Here is a 16294-nt window from a genome sequence, read left to right as displayed (position 1 = left end):
CTTTGCTGTTCTTTGTAACTTTCCCATTCACCAGGATCGCTGCAATGTTTTGCATTTGTGTTTGCTTCTCCTTTTATTTTAATGCAGTCTCTTACCTCTAGCCGCCCATGCCTATTTTTTGGCCAGTAAAGTTCTTGCCCCTCAGATGTTTAAACTGATTCAATTTCATCTTAAATTATTTCAGAACACCTCCCACTTCTGTCGTTTTACTTGTGAACAGATTTGCCCAGTTTATTGTGGCCAGGCTCTGTCTTGTTGAAGACGGCCTTGACAAAACGAAGAATCTTTGTAGCTGCTTTGCATTTCTCCCTCTCAAACATTGCGGTGAACTCGAACATGTTATGATCACTATTAAATACAGTTTCACGAACGCTAAATCTGATGAATAAATCTGGCTTGTTACTCATTACTAAATCTAATATGGCATGCCCCCTTCTTGGTTCTAGGACATATCGTTGTAGAAAACTATCCCGGACACACTTAAAAAACCTTTCTGATAAGTGCTAGTCTGCTTACCCCAATCTCTGTGAAAGTTAATATCCCCCATTAATACAACACTGCCTTTATGACGCGCTTGTCTAATTGCTGCATTTATACAATCTAGCACTTCAGACCAGCGACCAGGGAGCCTATACACAAATCCCACTGTCTTAATCGCTCAGTCTTAAATCGTTTCCTATTTCTTAATTCTAACCATAAATTCTCCACTGTCTGTTTACCTCTCGTTATATCCTCCTTATCATTGAATTGATTTCATCCTGAATCACTAAGGCTACTCCTCCCCCTGCACCATTTCCCTATCTTTCTTGTAGTCCTCCAGCAGCACTTCCGCCCCTTTGTATTCCCGCCATCTTGAGCTTAAGGCGAATATTCCATGAACCTAGCATTTTTTTGTACGTGTCCGGTCGTTTGAAGTAATTACTCTACGTGGACTATTAAATCTCTCTGCTCCTCCACAGTTCCTAACTATTTGCCATTTTGAAATTACTCTAATCCACCTTTCTTAGTTCGAAAGTGAATGATCTCACAGTTCCCCACATTGAACCCCGTCAGCCACAGTTTTGCCAATTCACTTAAAGTATAAATGTTCCCTTGCAAATTTCTGCTTCCATCTACACTACTTACTGTGCTGCCTAACCTGGTGCCGTCAGCAAACTTGGACATACGATGGAAGTCATCGAACTGTGAAAGAGGGCTCAGAATGGGAATCGAACTTTGGGCTGGCGTGAAAGGGCGTTGGTATTCGGAATGTACAAAATACAGTCCCCAATGCTCCGCTTATCTGCAGCAGACCGAACGTAATTCGTAATATATGTTCGATCCTTATTGGTTGCTGTAACCTGATGCTGTAGCTCGGTGAATCATTTTTTCAATATGGAAAGGCTTTTGCCTCTGTGGGACAATCAGTTAACACGGTCGGCCGTGAGCTCAAAAATTAATGGTTCTACGAACGATCGGGTAATCTTTACATTATTGGCTCACAGTTTCAGATTTCAACGTGTGTTTTGACTGAAAGGAAATGTGCTACAAACATTGCCAGCTGGGCAGAGCTGACATTCCCACCATTAACCCTGCGATCGGAAGCAGGCACATCAAAAATATATAAAAGCCTGAGATTGGCTTCACGGAAATCAGATTTCATCTTAGCAGACAAGTCTCCGAAAGGCCAATGGGAGGCTGCACTGGTTGCAGGAGAGCTGGTTAGCTGTGACATGCATATTTCCGCAGTGAGCCAGACCAGACTCTATCCAGGTTTCCACAATGAAAGTCACACCGTTTATTTTGGAAAAGCAAAATGATACTTACATCCTGACTGGTTTCAGTTGATATTTGAGAGATCATTATAAGATCCTGCAGGGCTGCCTCGGTTAATAACAACTGTCCGAAGCTGCATTTCAGACATGCCATCAAATCCATCGTTTTGTTGCCGTTTTCCAGAACCCCGAATGAGTGAGGCCGCGAAAAGCAGCTCTCTTCAATCACCCGCTGCTGGCAAGAAGCCGCGAATGTGGCCTCAGTCAGCGCATTACAGCCCATCACTGGTGAACACGATACCACTGAAGCAGAGTTGTGCACAACTTTGCATCTCTCGCCTATAGGTGACGTTGTGGAGGTCGATATTATAGAATGGTAGAATATTACAGCACAGAAGTGGGCATTCGGCCCATCGTGCCTGTGCCGGCTCTTTGAAAGAGCGAAACAATTAATCCCACTCCCCTGCAATTTCACCATAGCCCAGTATTTTTTTCAAGTAGTTATCCAATTACATTTTCAAAGTTACGATTGAATCTGCTTCCACTACCCTTTCAGGCAGTGCATTACAGATCTTAAATATCGCTGCGTATTAATGTTTCCTCATCTCTAAACATAACAGAAGTCTTTCATCCCTTGTGCCATTCTAGTAAATCTCTACTGCAGACTCTCTGAGGCCTTTACATCCTTCCTCACTGTGGTGCCCAGAATTTGCCACACTACTCAACCTTATGCCTAAATGATGTTTTATGAAGTTTGAGCATAGATTCCTTGCTTTTGTTCTCTATTTCCCTGTTTATAATATCAAGGATCCCGAATGCCGAATGCTGTCCTGCTGAATATTTAAAATGTTGCCAACCCATCAGCAAACTTTGAAATTTGCTCCCGATACCCAAGTCCAGGTCATTTATATATAACAGGAAAAGTGATGGTGCTAATAACCACCCCTGGGGGACCCTACTGCAGCGAAGGCAGCGCATTGCTGTCCATCCTTGGGAAGCAAGATACAATATGGCCTGGCGAAGCCTCCTCATACACCGAGCACAGCGACATAAAATCCGTGGAGATTGAAGGTCAATCGGCCTTCCAGCAACAGTTGGCGAGGACCGAATGAAATGAAACGTTTTACTTGCCTCAGTGAGGAAATCACTGGATAATGTTACAGGAAAAAAACCGAAAATGCTGGAAATACTCAGCAGGTCAGCCAGCATCTGTGAAGAGAGAACCAGAGTTAACGTTTCGTCAGAACTGGAAAAAAGCAGGAGAAAGAACAGATTTTAAAGCAAGTGTAGGTGCTGGGAAAGGGGGAGGGAATGAAAGAACAACAAGGATGGTCTGTGATAGGATAGGAGGCAGTAGAGGGTAAGAGACATTAACCGATATTCAAGGCAAAAGGAGCTGGTAATGGGGCAGCTTAAGAAACAAAAGATGGCTCTAGATGAAGTGTAAATTGCCCTGACAGAAGGAAAGGCAGCTGCCATGTGGGAGCGAAGAAAATAAAACACAAATAAACAAAAAAGAAGTGTGGAAAAAAATATTCATGCTAGGTGCCGATGTTATGGTCTGAAATTGTTGAACTCTATGTTGAGTCCAGAAGTCTGTAAAGTGCCTAATCAAAAGACGAAGTGCTGTTCTTCGAGCTTACTTTGAATTTCATTGGAACAATGTAAGAGGCCTAGGACGGTGAGGTCTGAGCGGGAGTGCAGCGGAAAATGACAGTGACAGGCGACCGAAGCTCCGGGTCACCCTTACGGACTGAATGGAGGTGTTCTGCAAAAGGCCACCCAATCTGCGTTTGGTCTCCCCAGTGTACAGAAGACCCCATCGTGAGCATCGAGTACACTATAGTAAATTGCAAGAAGTACAAGTAAATCGCTGTTTCACCTGGAAGTGATGTTTGGGGCCCCTGACAGTGGGAAGCAGGTGGTATAAGGGCATGCGTTGCATCTCCTGCGCTTGCACGGGAAGGTGACGGGTGAAGGGGAAGATGTGATTGGGGTGATAGGGGAGTGGACCAGGGTATCGCGGAGGGAGCGGTCCCTTCAGAATGGTGAAAGGGGAGGTGAGGGGAAGATTTGTTTGGTGGTGGGATCACGCTGGAGGTGGCAGAAATGGTGGAGGATGATCCGTTGAATGTGGAGGCTGTTGGGGTGAAAGCGTAGGGGAACCCTATGGTGGTTGCAGGAGGGAGGGGCAGAGGTGAGGGCAGAAGTTCGGGAGATAGAACGGGCATGGCTAAGGGCCATGTCAACCACAGTAGAGGGGAATCCTCAGTTGAGGAAAAATGAAGACATGTCAGAGGAACTAGTATGGAAGGGGGAATCGTCAGAGTAGATGTGGCGCTGATGGAGAAACTGGGAGAATGGAAGAGAGTCCTTACAGGAAGCAGGGTGTGAGGGAGTGTAGTCCAGGTAGCTGTGGGAGGAAGTGGGCTTATAGTGAATGTTTGTCAATAACCTATCCACAGAGATGTTGACTTAGAAGTCGAGGAAGGGAAGGGAAGAGTCAGAGATGGACCATGTGAAGGTGATGGACGGGTGGAAATTGGAAACAAAGTGAAGGAAATTTTCTAGTTCAGGGCAAGAGCAGGAAACAGCACCGATACAGTCATCAATGTTCCAGAAAAAGAGGTGAGGGAGGGGACGTGAGTATGATTGGAAAAGTAAGTCAGGATGATCAGTCGGTCTCAGGTGTTTAGGTCGGGGTTGCTCCTGGAGGTGTTGGCTCGCATCCCACTTCTGACGTTTAATCCTTTGTTTATATAGCACGATTTTGCGAGAGGTCATTTTTCGGCCCTTTTGATTATTGCTTCCAGAAAACGAAGCCGACTTCCATCCACGGCAGATTTGTTTTATTGGTTGTAAGTATGTATTGTGTTGGGAGTAAACAGAACAGGGCCCGTGGAATCAATCCATTATGCTCAAATTTGCAGTAATCCACGCAAGAAGTTATCGGACAGGACCGAAATCAGTCCACAACAATCTCCAACGGTTCTGGAAGAAGGTCACTGCAAACCACGATATTGATATCAAGCCTTTAAAGACATCAATTAATGTCTTTCTTAGCAATCAATTACCTGTGGTCCTTGTAAATATAATCGGATGTGTCCATGTTAGATAAAGATGTATTTGTGAGTTGCTGTTGTGCTGAATGTAAGTGATTTTGCGTCTCTGTAGTTTGCTGATATACTTAGATGTGTCTGTATTATCTATATATATATAAAGCGGTCGATCTGTCTGTCCTTCTGTCGCCCTTATCCTCCCCTTCCCCTCCCTCTCCCCTCCCTCCTCCCCTTCCCCCCTTCCACCCTTCCCCCTCCCCCTCCCCTTCCCCCTCCCCTTCCCCCTTCCCCTTCCCGCCCTTCCCCTTCCCCCCCTTCCCCTCCCCTTCCCCCCTTCCCCTTCACCCCTTCCCCTCCCCTTCCCCCCTTCCCCTTCCCCCCTTCCCCCTCCCCTTCCCCCCTCCCCTTCCCCCATTTCCACTCCCCTTCCCCCTCCCCTTCCCCCCCTTCCCCCCTCCACTTCCCCCCATTCCCACTCCCCTTCCCCCTCCCCTTCCCCCCTTCCCCCCCTCCACTTCCCCCCTTCCCCCTTCCCCTTCCCCCCTTCCCCCTTCCCTCCCCCCCCTCCCCTTCCCCCTCCCCTTCCCCGTTCCCCTTCGCCCCCTCCCCTTCCCCCTCCCCTTCCCCCCTCTCTTTCCCCCCTCTTCCCCCCAGTCGCTCTCTCTCTTCCCCCCAGTCGCTCTCCCTCTTCCCCCCAGTCGCTCTCTCTCTTCCCGCAGTCGCTCTCTCTCTTCCCCCCAGTCACTCTCTCTCTTCCCCCCAGTCGCTCTCTCTCTCTCTTCCAACAACAACATTCCCTCGAAAAAGCCTCGGCACCGCCGGGCACTTCAGCTAGTTATTAATGTATTGGTGGGTGATCTGTGTCAGTTATAAATGTATTTCTGAGGTCTGAAAATGTCCAGTCCGGCACGATTCTACCTTCTCATTGCCCCACGTTGGGTACGGTAGACTATCTGTTCCATTCGGATTCAACATTTGTTTTTAGTAACGATGTTGACATTTAGAAATGTGATAATTATAAAAAAAACAACTCTTGTTCCACCAGCCTCTCTGACACCGCTTCCGCGTCACATAATCTCTCTGCTACCTCCCAAGTGTCCCTCAATCTTTCTGATACAACCTGAGTGTTCATTACCCACTCTGATATCTCCATAGCATTGCTCACCCTCGCTGATAGATCCTCAGTGTATCTTACACTCTTTGAAACATCCGAAGCGTCCCTTACGCGCTCTGATACATCCTGAGAGTCTCTAACCTCCCTGATACCGCCACAGAGTCCACTACTCTCTCTGGTATCCACTCAAAGCCCTCATACCCCCTTGATACTATCTCAGGAACCCTTCAATTCCCTCACATCCTCTGAGCTGACCTTTGCTCTCGCAATCCCCTCTGAGAAACTTTTAGACTCCCTGATACCAGGTGCAAAGAGTGTTTTGAATGCCGTGGCTCAGGCCAATATGGGCGGAACCGGCTGACTTCACAGTGTGTGTAGGAAAGTTAAGTGGACTTTGTGTGTGAGAAGACCACTGAAACGTTTTGCTTGGAGCTCCGCCCTTGAAGCAAGTTTTGTGTTGTCAGGTAAACTGCGACAGTGAAAGCACAAAATTAAAAACAGAAAAAGCTGGAAATATTCAGCAGCTCAGGCAGCATCTGTGAAGAAATATTCATTTTACCAGGACATCACTGCCCACTGTGACTGATACTTCACGTGGGTCATAACTTACAATTTCAACACCTCCGTGCAAGGAACAGTTTGGGCGGGAATGAGGTCCTTGCTGATTTGAGAAAATAGAGCGAGGCAGCAAAACAAAACTCCCCACTGCGGATTGGGCAAAGATGGCACTCAGATGCAGGAGCCTTGGATGTGTTGAAGTACTGAAAAAAAATCTAGTCTGAAATGCAACAACGCTAGATTTCGAAACCCTGCGTGTAGAGCGGAGTCGATTAACGGTCCACCTCCTTAACCTCTCAACCACCGCGCCCCGTAAACACAGCACAGAGAGATCTTTTCTTTCCTTCTTTCTCAATGCAAATCCCTGGACCCAAAGCAAAAGCAACAGGAAAGTCAGCTTTCAGTTGTCAGCCCCCAGCATCAGAAATGAGATAGCAATGACGTGCTAGCCTGGCTGACCGTTCCAAGGCGCTGGATTTAATTTTCAGTCTTTTCAGGGGAGTGGATTCAAATCCCACCGCTGCCACAATTATGTTTATTTTCGGGTTTTACCAAAGAAATGTTCGCTGCAAAGATCAAAATAAAAATATATGATATAGGAAGCATTGATTGGGTCAAGCAGCATCTAGTGAGTCATACTCTTCATCAACAATCCCTTTATTAAGCGGTATCGTGCGTGGCAATGCTATTCTTTTTATTCCCTCCTGGAATGTGAGCATCGCTGACAAGGCCAGCACTTATTGCCCATCCCTCATTGGCCTTGAGAAGGTGGTGGTGAAATTCAACGCAGGCCTCGCAGCCACTAGAGCCTTCATCCAGAATGGGAACTGGTGCAGGCACAGTTACTTTTAAAAGAATTGTAGCCTTTTCACACGAGAAGAAACTCACCCCTGGAGATTCTATAAAAATAGGCCCCGCTGGGAATCGAACCCAAGATCGCCTGTTTACTAGACAAACGCTTATGACCAGCTAAGCCACGGGACCCAATGCTGGCGCAATTCCTCGCCCCCACTCACTGATGTCTATCAGCTTCCGGTCGCAGTCTTCTGGACTCTCAGGCCGTTTCTTATTTCTCCAGCTCTCTTGTCTATTCCGCCATATGTCCCATTGCTCTCTGTATCTCCCGCTTAATTTATCTCAGTGTCAATCTGTGAGGTGATTCTGAATGATTACCCTATGTTTGTGTCTTATATGAAATAAATGGGGGGATCAGACAACTCTTCCTCTGACACTGGGGAACAAATAAGCCAACAGTTATAACACGATATTGTTTACTGTGATGCAGCAAATACAATATTCCATCTTAAAAGTTTCAGTTTCAATTCTGGGCAAAAGAAACTGTGACTCCAAACGTGTTTCCAATAGCCTGCCTTTTAATCTGACGTCACAAACGCCACCATTGCACCTCAAGGTGATTCATAACTAATAAACAGAGAAGTCAAGCACTGAAAGGGTATTTGTCGAAAGGGTTGTGAGACTGTGGAATGCACTGGCCCAGCAAGCAGCAGATTTAAAACAAGGTTTATAAACCGGCAGCGTATGGGAGGAAGGGGGCAGAGAGGCAAGAGAGACACAGGAAAGATCAACTTGGAAACTATTGACCCCGAATCTGCTTTAAATCCCCCCAATGCATTTCAACCCATTTAATGTCAGACTCACAAATTGATGCATGTGAGCAATATAGGACATTTATCGCTGTCTCTGGTCTAAAATAACTGCTTTATTATTTGCTCCCACCCGCTGTGTTTAGGCTCTACCCTGAATATTTATCTCCGACCTAGAATCAGTTTGTAATCTGGAGACAAGGTTTCTGCAGGCGGCGGGCAGGCAGCAGAGGCTGTGACTGATCTGAGTCATGTGGGAGCAGAACACAATGTTTCTGCTGTTTATTTTCATTACCCTGCAGAATATTCCATACTGTTCTCAACATCTTACATACCGTTAAATATCGGAAGTTTTCTTTCATTGCAATGATCGCTGCGATTCTTCTGGACTTGCTGAATTTGCAGCAAATTAAATATCACGAAACCGGCATCGCCAACAATAAACAGGGTCAGCGATTTGAGAATTTAGTATCTTGGAGCCGATATTTTCGCGGCTGCGATGGCCGAGTGGTTAGGGCGTTGGACTTGAAATCCCATGGGGTTTCCCCGCGAAAGTTCGAGAACTGCTCGCAGCGGGTTTTCTCATTATGATAATTAATTACTTCAAATAAATTATTTTCTTCAATCTGCTCCCTCTGGGAGGATTTTGGAATTTTCAATGTCGGTTTGAATGAAACTAAAGGATTGCCGAGACAACCGGATCAATTACTTCAAGAAGGTTTGCTGACCGAATTCCAAAAGTTATCTGCAGATTGTCTGGAAGCTCCAGATAAGGAGGCCTCGACAGTCTCTGAGGTACCTTCCCATACACTCGCTGCTGTCCGGTAGCATCAGTCTGTGTAACCATGGGAGAGAGAGAATGGAAAGTCACTGGAAGGCATGTTTCTGTCAGCAGCAATGTTACAAGAGCAGCCATTCTAAAGTGAAAAGCAGAACACATTCCAGGAGACAGGCCAGGAGACAGACAAACGGAGTGGAGATCTGGAAGACTGACCAGAAAAAAAACAAGGAGGACACCAACTCATAATTCATCTCTCCCTCTCCCGAAGCAGAAGAATTGAACATTCTGAGTTTTGAGTTGCACCACTGAGGTTGTACAAGTCTCTCTCTGTAAAACTTGTATTATTATGTCAATAAAACGATTTGTTTGAAAAGTTTGAAGCTTCATTTCCCAAGGAATTTTCTGAATCGGGCTGCATTGGTTCCGAAGGCCGGCTCTGCTTTCGCAGAGCTTGACTGTCGGGAGGTCCCGCAGGTCGAAATGTATCGACTGGTTTCAAAGCACCAACTCAGATTGGGGCGTATGGGACATGTGGCCCAGGAAGAGCGGTGGTAGCAGAGCACACTTAGCAGTTTAAGTGGCTGAAAGTGAATGTTAGATTAAGGAAATACCGCAGGAAAATTACAATGAAATTGAAGGGGGAAAGTAAAGGAGAGCTATTGATTGTGGAAGGAAGAAAAGTCTGCGTTATGTTTCGGTTTGGAGCCGAAGTTGCTGCGGCCAGAATGCAGATTATTAATCACTATACGAGCACGGCACCACACATCAACAACTGGAGCTCTGCAAAGTATCGCATGGCTCTCCTTAGGAAACATGGATTTTTGGTGAAGATTCCAAAATCAGCACCGCCAGAAATACAGAAGCGGTGAAATTCAACGCAGGCCTCGCAGCCACTGGAGCCTTCATCCAGAATGGGAACTGGTGCAGGCACAGTTACTTTTAAAAGAATTGTAGCCTTTTCACACGAGAAGAAACTCACCCCTGGAGATTCTATAAAAATAGGCCCCGCTGGGAATCGAACGCAGGATCTACTTGTTTACGAGACAGACGCTTGGATCAGCTAAGCCACGGGACCCAATGCTGGCGCAACTTCTCGCCCCCACTCACTGATGTCTATCAGCTTCCGGTCGCAGTCTTCTGGACTCTCAGGCCGTTTCTTATTTCTCCAGCTCTCTTGTCCATTCCGCCATATGTCCCATTGCTCTCTGTATCTCCCGCTTACTTTATCTCAGTGTCAATCTGTGAGGTGATTGTGAATGATTACCCTATGTTTGTGTCTTATATGAAATAAATGGGGGGATCAGACAACTCTTCCTCTGACACTGGGGAACAAATAAGCCAACAGTTATAATCCGATATTGTTTACTGTGATGCAGCAAATACAATATTCCATCTTAAAAGTTTCAGTTTCAATTCTGGGCAAAAGAAACTGTGACTCCAACGTGTTTCCAATAGCCTGCCTTTTAATCTGACGTCACAAACGCCACCATTGCACCTCAAGGTGATTCATAACTAATAAACAGAGAAGTCAAGCACTGAAAGGGTATTTGTAGAAAGGGTTGTGAGACTGTGGAATGCACTGGCCCAGCAAGCAGCAGATTTAAAACAAGGTTTATAAACCGGCAGCCTGTGGGAGGAAGGGGGCAGAGAGGCAAGAGAGACACAGAAAAGATCAACTTGGAAACTATTGACCCCGAATCTACTTTAAATCCCTCCACTGCATTTCAACGCATTTAATGTCAGATTCACAAATTGATGCATGTGAGCAATATAGGACATTTATCGCTGTCTCTGGTCTAAAATAACTGCTTTATTATTTGCTCCCACCCGCTGTGTTTAGGCTGTACCCTGAATATTTATCTCCGACCTAGAATCAGTTTGTAATCTGGAGACAAGGTTTCTGCAGGCGGCGGGCAGGGAGCAGAAGGTTTTAACTGATCTGAATCATGTGGGAGCAGAACACAATGTTTCTGCTGTTTATTTTCATTACCCTGCAGAATATTCCATACTGTTCTCAACATCTTACATACCGTTAAATATCGGAAGTTTTCGTTTATTGTAATGATCGCTGCGATTCTTCTGGACTTGCTGAATTTGCAGCAAATTAAATATCACGAAAACGTCATCGCCAACAATAAACAGGGTGAGCGATTTGAGAATTTAGTATCTTGGAGCCCTTATTTCCGCGGCTGCGATGGCCGAGTGGTTAAGGCGTTGGACCTGTTAAATCCAACGAGGTTTTCACCGCGCAGGTTCGAGTCCTGCTCCCAGCGGGTTTTCTCATTATGATAATTAATTACTTCAAATAAATTATTTTCTTCAATCTGCTCCCTCTGGGAGGATTTTGGAATTTTAAATGCCGGTTTTAAGGAAGCTAAAGGATTGCCGAGAGAACTGGATCACTTTCTTCAACAAGGTTTGCTGACCGAATTCCAAAAGTTTTCTGCAGATTGTCTGGAAGCTCCAGATAAGGAGGCCTCGACAGTCTCTGAGGTACCTTCCCATACACTCGCTGCTGTCCGGTAGCATCAGTCTGTGTAACCATGGGAGAGAGAGAATGGAAAGTCACTGGAAGGCATGTTTCTGTCAGCAGCAATGTTACAATAGCAGCCATTCTAAAGTGAAAAGCAGAACACATTCCAGGAGACAGGCCAGGAGACAGACAAACGGAGTGGAGATCTGGAAGACTGACCAGAAAAAAAACAAGGAGGACACCAACTCATAATTCATCTCTCCCTCTCCCGAAGCAGAAGAATTGAACATTCTGAGTTTTGAGTTGCACCACTGAGGTTGTACAAGTCTCTCTCTGTAAAACTTGTATTATTATGTCAATAAAACGATTTGTTTGAAAAGTTTGAAGCTTCATTTCCCAAGGAATTTTCTGAATCGGGCTGCATTGGTTCCGAAGGCCGGCTCTGCTTTCGCAGAGCTTGACTGTCGGGAGGTCCCGCAGGTCGAAATGTATCGACTGGTTTCAAAGCACCAACTCAGATTGGGGCGTATGGGACATGTGGCCCAGGAAGAGCGGTGGTAGCAGAGCACACTTAGCAGTTTAAGTGGCTGAAAGTGAATGTTAGATTAAGGAAATACCGCAGGAAAATTACAATGAAATTGAAGGGGGAAAGTAAAGGAGAGCTGTTGATTGTGGAAGGAAGAAAAGTCTGCGTTATGTTTCGGTTTGGAGCCGAAGTTGCTGCGGCCAGAGTGCAGATTATTAATCACTATACGAGCACGGCACCACACATCAACAACTGGAGCTCTGCAAAGTATCGCATGGCTCTCCTTAGGAAACATGGATTTTTGGTGAAGATTCCAAAATCAGCACCGCCAGAAATACAGAAGCGGTGAAATTCAACGCAGGCCTCGCAGCCACTGGAGCCTTCATCCAGAATGGGAACTGGTGCAGGCACAGTTACTTTTAAAAGAATTGTAGCCTTTTCACACGAGAAGAAACTCACCCCTGGAGATTCTATAAAAATAGGCCTCGCTGGGAATCGAACGCAGAATCTCCTGTTTACTAGATAGACGCTTGGACCAGCTGAGCCACGGGACCCAATGCTAGCGCAATTTCTCGCCCCCACTCACTGATGTCTATCAGCTTCCGGTCGCAGTCTTCTGGACTCTCAGGCCGTTTCTTATTTCTCCAGCTCTCTTGTCTATTCCGCCATACGTCCCATTGCTCTCTGTATCTCCCGCTTAATTTATCTCAGTGTCAATCTGTGAGGTGATTGTGAATGATTACCCTATGTTTGTGTCTTATATGAAATAAATGGGGGGATCAGACAACTCTTCCTCTGACACTGGGGAACAAATAAGCCAACAGTTATAATCCGATATTGTTTACTGTGATGCAGCAAATACAATATTCCATCTTAAAAGTTTCAGTTTCAATTCTGGGAAAAGAAACTGTGACTCCAAAGTGTTTCCAATAGCCTGCTTTTTAATCTGACGTCACAAACGCCACCATTGCACCTCAAGGTGATTCATAACTAATAAACAGAGAAATCAAGCACTGAAAGGGTATTTGTAGAAAGGGTTGTGAGACTGTGGAATGCACTGGCCCATCAAGCAGCAGATTTAAAACAAGGTTTATAAACTGGCAGCCTGTGGGAGGAAGGGGGCAGAGAGGCAAGAGAGACACAGGAAAGATCAACTTGGAAACTATTGACCCCGAATCTACTTTAAATCCCTCCACTGCATTTCAACCCATTTAATGTCAGATTCACAAATTGATGCATGTGAGCAATATAGGACATTTATCGCTCTCTCTGGTCTAAAATAACTGCTTTATTATTTGCTCCCACCCGCTGTGTTTAGGCTGTACCCTGAATATTTATCTCCGACCTAGAATCAGTTTGTAATCTGGAGACAAGGTTTCTGCAGGCGGCGGGCAGGGAGCAGACGCTGTGACTGATCTGAGTCATGTGGGAGCAGAACACAATGTTTCTGCTGTTTATTTTCATTACCCTGCAGAATATTCCATACTGTTCTCAACATCTTACATACCGTTAAATATCGGAAGTTTTCGTTTATTGTAATGATCGCTGCGGTTCTTCTGGACTTGCTGAATTTGCAGCAAATTAAATATCACGAAACCGTCATCGCCAACAATAAACAGGGTCAGCGATTTGAGAATTTAGTATCTTGGAGCCGTTATTTCCGCGGCTGCGATGGCGGAGTGGTTAAGGCGTTGGACTTGAAATCCAATGAGGTTTTTCCCGCGCAGGTTCGAGCCCTGCTCCCAGCGGGTTTTCTCATTATGATAATTAATTACTTCAAATAAATTATTTTCTTCAATCTGCTCCCTCTGGGAGGATTTTGGAATTTTACATGCCGGTTTTAAGGAAACTAAAGGATTGCCGAGAGAACTGGATCACTTTCTTCAACAAGGTTTGCTGACCGAATTCCAAAAGTTTTCTGCAGATTGTCTGGAAGCTCCAGATAAGGAAGCCTCGACAGTCTCTGAGGTACCTTTCCATACACTCGGCGCTGTCCGGTAGCATCAGTCTGTGTAACCATGGGAGAGAGAGAATGGAAAGTCACTGGAAGGCTTGTTTCTGTCAGCAGCAATGGTACAAGAGGAGCCATTCTAAAACGAAAAGCAGAACACATTCCAGGAGACAGTCCAGGAGACAGACAAACGGAGTGGAGATCTGGAAGACTGACCAGAAAAAAAACAAGGAGGACACCAACTCATAATTCATCTCTCCCTCTCCCGAAGCAGAAGAATTGAACATTCTGAGTTTTGAGTTGCACCACTGAGGTTGTACAAGTCTCTCTCTGTAAAACTTGTATTATTATGTCAATAAAACGATTTGTTTGAAAAGTTTGAAGCTTCATTTCCCAAGGAATTTTCTGAATCGGGCTGCATTGGTTCCGAAGGCCGGCTCTGCTTTCGCAGAGCTTGACTGTCGGGAGGTCCCGCAGGTCGAAATCTATCGACTGGTTTCAAAGCACCAACTCAGATTGGGGCGTATGGGACATGTGGCCCAGGAAGAGCGGTGGTAGCAGAGCACACTTAGCAGTTTAAGTGGCTGAAAGTGAATGTTAGATTTAGGAAATACCGCAGGAAAATTACAATGAAATTGAAGGGGGAAAGTAAAGGAGAGCTATTGATTGTGGAAGGAAGAAAAGTCTGCGTTATGTTTCGGTTTGGAGCCGAAGTTGCTGCGGCCAGAATGCAGATTATTAATCACTATACGAGCACGGCACCACACATCAACAACTGGAGCTCTGCAAAGTATCGCATGGCTCTCCTTAGGAAACATGGATTTTTGGTGAAGATTCCAAAATCAGCACCGCCAGAAATACAGAAGCGGTGAAATTCAACGCAGGCCTCGCAGCCACTGGAGCCTTCATCCAGAATGGGAACTGGTGCAGGCACAGTTACTTTTAAAAGAATTGTAGCCTTTTCACACGAGAAGAAACTCACCCCTGGAGATTCTATAAAAATAGGCCCCGCTGGGAATCGAACGCAGGATCGCCTGTTTACTAGACAGACGCTTGGACCAGCTGAGCCACGGGACCCAATGCTAGCGCAATTTCTCGCCCCCACTCACTGATGTCTATCAGCTTCCGGTCGCAGTCTTCTGGACTCTCAGGCCGTTTCTTATTTCTCCAGCTCTCTTGTCTATTCCGCCATACGTCCCATTGCTCTCTGTATCTCCCGCTTAATTTATCTCAGTGTCAATCTGTGAGGTGATTGTGAATGATTACCCTATGTTTGTGTCTTATATGAAATAAATGGGGGGATCAGACAACTCTTCCTCTGACACTGGGTACAAATAAGCCAACAGTTATAATCCGATATTGTTTACTGTGATGCAGCAAATACAATATTCCATCTTAAAAGTTTCAGTTTCAATTCTGGGAAAAGAAACTGTGACTCCAACGTGTTTCCAATAGCCTGCCTTTTAATCTGACGTCACAAACGCCACCATTGCACCTCAAGGTGATTCATAACTAATAAACAGAGAAGTCAAGCACTGAAAGGGTATTTGTAGAAAGGGTTGTGAGACTGTGGAATGCACTGGCCCATCAAGCAGCAGATTTAAAACAAGGTTTATAAACCGGCAGCCTGTGGGAGGAAGGGGGCAGAGAGGCAAGAGAGACACAGGAAAGATCAACTTGGAAACTATTGACCCCGAATCTACTTTAAATCCCTCCACTGCATTTCAACCCATTTAATGTCAGATCCACAAATTGATGCATGTGAGCAATATAGGACATTTATCGCTGTCTCTGGACTAAAATAACTGCTTTATTATTTGCTCCCACCCGCTGTGTTTAGGCTCTACCCTGAATATTTATCTCCGACCTAGAATCAGTTTGTAATCTGGAGACAAGGTTTCTGCAGGCGGCGGGCAGGGAGCAGAGGCTGTGACTGATCTGAGTCATGTGGGAGCAGAACACAATGTTTCTGCTGTTTATTTTCATTACCCTGCAGAATATTCCATACTGTTCTCAACATCTTACATACCGTTAAATATCGGAAGTTTTCGTTTATTGTAATGATCGCTGCGATTCTTCTGGACTTGCTGAATTTGCAGCAAATTAAATATCACGAAACCGTCATCGCCAACAATAAACAGGGTCAGCGATTTGAGAATTTAATATCTTGGGACCGACGTTGCAGCGGCTGAGATGGCCGAGTGGTTAAGGCGTTGGATTTGAAATCCAATGGAGTTTCCACGCGCAGGTTCGAACCCTGCTTGCAGCGGGTTTTCTCATTATGATAATTAATTACTTCGAATAAATTATTTTCTTCAATCTGCTCCCTCTGGGAGGATTTTGGAATTTTCAATGCCGGTTTTAAGGAAAATAAAGGATTGCCGAGACAACTGGATCACTTACTTCAAGAAGGTTTGCTGACCGAATTCCAAAAGTTTTCTGCAGATTGTCTGGAAGCTCCAGATAAGGAGGCC

General features: G+C 45.5%; 1 non-coding gene across 1 annotated transcript; it reads left to right on the top strand.

Moving 5' to 3' along the window:
- The first annotated feature begins 16007 nt into the window (after positions 1–16007).
- On the top strand, positions 16008–16089 carry trnas-uga (transfer RNA serine (anticodon UGA)). The gene has a single exon. It is a non-coding gene; the product is annotated as a tRNA-Ser (tRNA).
- The last annotated feature ends 205 nt before the right edge of the window (positions 16090–16294 follow it).

This window comes from Somniosus microcephalus, unplaced genomic scaffold (assembly GCF_052327205.1).
Source record: "Somniosus microcephalus isolate GS21.2 unplaced genomic scaffold, FLI_Smic_1.0 unresolved_chr1, whole genome shotgun sequence".
NCBI lineage: Eukaryota > Metazoa > Chordata > Chondrichthyes > Squaliformes > Somniosidae > Somniosus > Somniosus microcephalus.
This window is presented reverse-complemented; position numbering and strand designations above follow the sequence as displayed.